This window comes from Piliocolobus tephrosceles, chromosome 11 (assembly GCF_002776525.5).
Source record: "Piliocolobus tephrosceles isolate RC106 chromosome 11, ASM277652v3, whole genome shotgun sequence".
Taxonomy (NCBI): Eukaryota; Metazoa; Chordata; class Mammalia; order Primates; family Cercopithecidae; genus Piliocolobus; species Piliocolobus tephrosceles.
The window spans coordinates 43,630,903-43,637,418 of NC_045444.1; the positions used below are offsets into that span (position 1 = coordinate 43,630,903).

General features: G+C 42.7%; 1 pseudogene; it reads left to right on the forward strand.

Annotated features, from left to right (window-relative positions):
- Positions 1-5,096: 5,096 nt before the first annotated feature.
- LOC111546212 lies at positions 5,097-5,197 on the forward strand (annotated as a pseudogene).
- The last annotated feature ends 1,319 nt before the right edge of the window (positions 5,198-6,516 follow it).

Genomic DNA, 6,516 nt, shown 5'->3' on the forward strand with positions numbered 1-6,516 from the left:
GTGGCCGGATCTCAGCTCACTGCAAGCTCCGCCTCCCGGGTTTACGCCATTCTCCTGCCTCAGCCTCCCGAGTAGCTGGGACTACAGGCGCCCGCCACCTCGCCTGGCTAGTTTTTTGTATTGTTTTAGTAGAGACGGGGTTTCACCGTGTTAGCCAGGATGGTCTCGATCTCCTGACCTCGTGATCCGCCCGTCTCGGCCTCCCAAAGTGCTGGGATTACAGGCTTGAGCCACCGCGCCCGGCTGCAGCCATTCTTTACTGACTGCTTATGGTGGGAGTATGTAAGCATGGAAATTGGCAGATGCTTTAAATTAAGTTGTCTTTTTTTCCCTAGAGAGCCTGTTGTTAAAACCAGGATATCACTGGATAACATTTTTTTAGATTATCTCATTTAATCCATATATCAACACTACTAGATATTATCACCATTTCACAGATGAAGAAACAGGCTGAGTGTTGTAACTTGCCCAATCCACACAGGTAATAAGGACAGACCAGAGATTATTACCTCATGGTTAGAGTTTACATATATATACCAAATATACACATATTACATACCTGACTTTTTTTGGGTTTTGACCATACTTTCTGACTCTCACTATTACTCTGTTCCTATTATAGCTGCTACATACGTATGTTTTAGCATTTGCCATGCTGAATTGCAATCATTCAATTATTAATACTCCCTATTCAATTATGAGCCTCCAAAGAGAATGGACCATACCTTATTCTTCTCTATAGTTCCAGAACACAGGCTAGACATGGCACATCTACATAAATTCCTTGTTAGTAGCCTAACTCTGGCTTTGCAGCCATTTTTTACTAACTGCTCATGGGTGATGAATATTACAGGACCATTATTGAATGATTAGCCATTTCTTTTGCTCCAAGATCCCCAAGCAACCACCATCACAAGGCAGGCTCAGCAGGGAAAATATTCAATATAATCAACCCCTGTTTGTAGAGCTGTTCCTCATACCTTGAACACCAATATTGTGATGTCTAGGGCTTTGTAAGTTTAAGAACTGCACTCACATCAGTCTGTCCCCAGCAGTTCACACACATTACAATAACTAAATGACAGGATAGCACCATATTCATAGAATATACAAGAATAAAGGAAAAATATGAGACAATGTAGATCAATAGCATAAGATAAAGTCTTTCCAAAAGCTAGCTTTTTATTATGATACAGCCATTGGGTCCAGAGGGGCAAGACCACACAATTCAGAAGCTTTCCCACACAAGAAACTAACAGAGTTGGTTGTTGATGGCATTTGAGGCATAACATTTTTTAAAAATTTTAAATTATTAACACAATATACCATAATATCATATAAATACAAGTATTTGGTATAATAAATACCACATTCAGGATAATGATTACTTTTTTTTTTTTTTTTTTTTTGAGACAGAGTCTTGCTCTGTCGCCCAGGCTGGAGTACAGTGGCTGGATCTCAGCTCACTGCAAGCTCTGCCTCCCGGGTTCACGCCATTCTCCTGCCTCAGCTTCCCGAGTAGCTGATACTACAGGTGCCCGCCACCTCGCCCGGCTAGTTTTTTGTATTTTTTAGTAGAGACGGGGTTTCACTGTGTTAGCCAGGATGGTCTCGATCTCCTGACCTCGTGATCCCCCCGTCTCGGCCTCCCAAAGTGCTGGGATTACAGGCTTGAGCCACCGCGCCCGGCCTATGATTACTTCTTAAGAGGAAGGAAAGGAAGGTAATTAATGAGGGAAACAGAAGAGCTTCAGCTGAATTTGAAATGTATTTCTTAAGCTGAGGAGCAGGTATGAATTAGTGATTGTATACTCTGTGCTTTTTGTTTTTCTAAAACATTTAGTAGTAGATCAATGAAATATGGCAGCCAGTTCTCCCACAGAGTATAGAGTTGCATGGGTGAGGTGGGAGGAGGCACCCGACACAGTCTCTATCCTTATGCCATCCCACTAGCTCTGCAGTGAGGGGTAGTTCTACAGCTCCCAGATTTGGCCATGGAGGTGGTGGGGGAGCAGGAGAGTTTTTAGTATCTCTGGGGCCACATGCAGTTGCCACATTTGGTTCTGAGTTTCCGAAAAGAAAGAAGGAGTAAATACCCACACGATGGGGAGAGGAGAGAATCAGGAGAATCATTCAGGTGGTGAACACGACCATTTTAGGATGACCCTTCACCTCCACCTGACCTCTCCAGGCTGCCTGGCAGGCAGGGGGTGTATTTGGTTACAGACAACAGATAGAAGATATATTATACAGATGCCTATTTCTAGTCAACTTGGGTCATAACAGAATTCAAGTTCTCCTAGAAAGGGGCACAAGTAGGAAATGTTAAGGGCAAATCTACAGCTAACTAACATTGGTCAAGAGATGCTAGGAGGGGAGACTTAACTCCTAAGGGAAAGATCCTTTAGCCCTGCTGCTGGGGTAGGTGCCATGTTTTCATTCCTAGGTAAGGTGGTCTAAAGTACTCTACTCTAGTTCCATTTGCTTGGCGCTTGGAAGCAAGTTAATAAGGCATTTATAGGCTGGTCTGGATTTTGTACCTCTCCCTGACCTCCCTCCTCCCCTTCACATTTGTGATACTTAACTGTACAGTAAGCACATCGTGCTGTTTCTACACATGCTGTTCTCTCTGCCCCACCACAGTCCTTCTCTTTCTTTAAGTCCTTTCTCTTTCTTCAAGTCCTTTCCCTTTCTTCCTGTGAGAAAACTTCCCCTCTACCTCTCCACATCAACAGAGGCATCTCTGTCTCCTCTGGGTCCCCTTCCTAGGACATACCTTTATCATTTCTTTCTATGCACAGTATGGTAGTTGCTGCTTATATGTCCATCTCCCCTGCTGCAGTGCTGAGCTCCTTTGAGACAAGAAGCCTGTGTTACTTTAACTTTGTATCTCCCAGGCCTACCACAGACCTGGCACAGACATTGAGTAGGTGCTTAGTAAAGGAGAGAAGAAAGAGAAGGGAAGAGAGAGCAGAAAAAATGACCTGACTCTTCACTTCTTTTCTTTAGACATCCTCTCCTTCACTCTATCTTTCCTTTTTTAAACTATCTGCTAACACTCATGCAGAGTTCAGTTGTAGGCAGAGAAGCAAGGCAGGAAGTATGGGGTATGCCAAAGATAAGGAAACTGACACTAGTGGGCACAAGAGGTCTAATTCCATTCTTTGGTGCAACTTCATTTTGCATAGTGCTGTTTGTGGGAGATTAATGACCCTATATACAAAGGCTGGAGGTGCACAGAAGGCAGAGGTGAGGGATGATAACAAAGGTCCTGGTACCTTTTCTTCCCCCTTAACTGTCAACCTCTTCTGCTCTGTTTTTTTTTTTTTTTTTTTTTTTTTTGGTCTCCTGACCTGGTCTGGGATCTCCTGAATTGCTGTCAACAGCTAGCAATTTCATGTGTGTTATGCCATGAATTCTATTCTGAATACAGCCATAGTAGGTTCCACTAATTAATTAAATTGTACTTCATAGACTTGGAGTCAGGTCTCTTGAATACAAGATGCAAATTTATGCAACATATGCAAATCACTCATGTTCTCAAATTCCATGAACAAAATCTGGTAGCCTTGAGATAAAAAAGCCCCTGCCAAGCATCATCTCTCCTAATTATTGCTTAATTTCCTCCTCCCCCCACCCTTTAACATTGAACACTTTCAGGCTTGGCAGAAACTGGAAGAAAACACAATGAGAGCTGGTTAATAAACAGGAAGTTCCTCAGGGGCAAAGACCCTGCAATCTATTTATTTTATGCTCTCCAGTGGCTCCTAATATACTGCTGAGCACACACAGTCTTGCATAGGGAACACCACCAGTCCTGACTATCAAATTATGGATATTTCAAGATGAACAAAAGTTGAGAGCCCTGAAGGCTTTGCAAAACATGCCATTGAAGACTAGAAACAGGAAATTGATGACCTGTACTATATAATGCATGTAGCTATTAATCTATTTAAATTAAATAGCATTTAAAAATTTTGTTCCTGACTGGGTGTGGTGGCTCATGCCTGTAATCCTAGCCCTTTGGGAGACCAAGGCAGGAGGATCCCTTGAGCCCAGGAGTTTGAGACCAGCCTGGGTAACATAGGGAAAACCTGTCTCTATTAAATAATTTTTTTTTTTTTTTTTTTTTTTTTGAGACGGAGTCTGGCTCTGTCTCCCAGGCTGGAGTGCAGTGGCCGGATCTCAGCTCACTGCAAGCTCCGCCTCCCGGGTTTACGCCATTCTCCTGCCTCAGCCTCCGGAGTAGCTGGGACTACAGGCGCCCGCCACCTCGCCCGGCTAGTTTTTTGTATTTTTTAGTAGAGACGGGGTTTCACCGTGTTAGCCAGGATGGTCTCGATCTCCTGACCCCGTGATCCGCCCGTCTCGGCCTCCCAAAGTGCTGGGATTACAGGCTTGAGCCACTGCGCCCGGCCAATAATTTTTTTTAAAAAAAGTAAAAGGAAATAAAAATTTAACATTTAGTTCTCAGTCAAGCCACATTTCAAGTGTTTAGTAGCTAGATGTGGCTAGTGACTTTTATATTGGGCAGTGGAAGTATAGAACATTTCCATTATCATGAAAAGTTCTATCAGACGACACTGATTTAGACACTTGGTATTCAAAGTCCAGTCCTTGGAGAGCATATTGGGCATGTATTGAGAGCATATTGGAAATGCAGAAACTCAGGTCCTACTCCAGATCCACTGAATCAGAATCTGCATTTTAACAAAATCCTCAATTCATTCACATGCACATAAATGTGAGAGAGGCATTGGTCTAGATCTAGAATAGAAAACAGTGGTTCTATGGCCGGGTGAGGTGGCTCAAGCCTGTAATCCCAGCACTTTGGGAGGCCGAGACGGGCGGATCACGATGTCAGGAGATCGAGACCATCCTGGCTAACACGGTGAAACCCCGTCTCTACTAAAAAATACAAAAAACTAGCCGGACGAGGTGGCAGGCGTCTGTAGTCCCAGCTATTCGGGGGGCTGAGGCAGGAGAATGGCGTAAAACCCGGGAGGCGGAGCTTGCAGTGAGCTGAGATCTGGCCACTGCACTCCAGCCTGGGTGACAGAGCGAGACTCCGTCTCAAAAAAAAAAAAAAAAAGAAAACAGTGGTTCTGTACTCGCTTCAGCAGTATATATACTAAGAAGATTAGCATGGCCCCTGTGCAAAGATGATATGCAAATTCATGAAGGGTTTCATTAAAAAAACTTTAAAGAAAGTAGAAAGGAAACAGGGGTTCTCCCCAGAAATAAAGCCACACATCTACAGCCATCTGATCTTTGACAAAGTCAACACAAATAGGTAATGGGGAAAGGACTCCATATTCAATAAATGATGCTGGAATAGCTGAGTAGCTATATGCAGAAGAATGAAACTGGAGCCCTACCTTTTGCCATACACAAAAATTAACTCAGGGTGGATTAAAGATTTAAAAGTAAGACCTCAACCTATAACAATCCTAGAAGAAAACTTAGTAAACACCATTCTGGACATCAGCCTTGGGAAATAATTTATGATTAAGTTCTCAAAAGCAGTTGCAACAAAAACAAAAATTGACAAGTGGGACCAATTAACTAAAGAGGTTTTGTACAGGGAAAGAAACTATCGACAGAGTAAACAGACCTACAGAATGGGAGAAAATATTCACAAACTGTGCACCCAACAAAGCTCTAATATCCAGAATCTATAACAACCCCATTAAAAGTGGACAAAAGTCATGAACATACACTTCTCAAAAAAACACATACAAGCAGCCAACAAATACATAAAAAATGGTTGATATCATTAATTATCAGATGAATGCAAATCAAAACCACAATGAGATACCATCTCACACCTATCAGAATAGCTATTACTAAAAAGTAAAAAAACAACAGATGATGGTGAGGCTGCAGAGAAAAGGGAATGTTTATACATTGTTGGTGGGAATGTAAATTAGTTAGCCACTGTTGAAAGCAGTTTGGAGAGTTCTCAAAGAACTAAGAGCAAAACTACCATTTTACCCAGCAATTCTATCACTGGATATATACCCAAAAGAAGGATAGGGCGTCATGGCTCACATCCATAATCCCCAAACTTTGAGAGGCTGAGATGGGAGGATCGGTTGATTCCAGGGGTTTGAGACTAGCCTGGGCAATGTAGTGAGACCCCATCTCTTAAAAAAAATAGCCAGGCATGGTGGGCATGCCTGTAGTCCCATCTACTTGGGAGGCAGAGGTGGAGGTTTGCTTGAGCCTGGGAGGTTGAGGTTGCAGTGAGCCATGATCACACCTCTGCATCCCAGCCTAGAAAATAGAATGAGACCTTGTCTCAATAAAACAAATACAATACAAAAACAAAAACAAACAGAAAACAAATCATTCTACCAAAAAGACACCTGCACTCATCACAGCGCTGTTCACCATAGCAAAGACATGGAATCAACCTGGGTGCCCATCAATAGTGGATTGAATAAAGAAAAGGTACATATACATCATGGAATACTACACAGTCATAAACAACAAAATCATGTCCTTTGCAGCAAC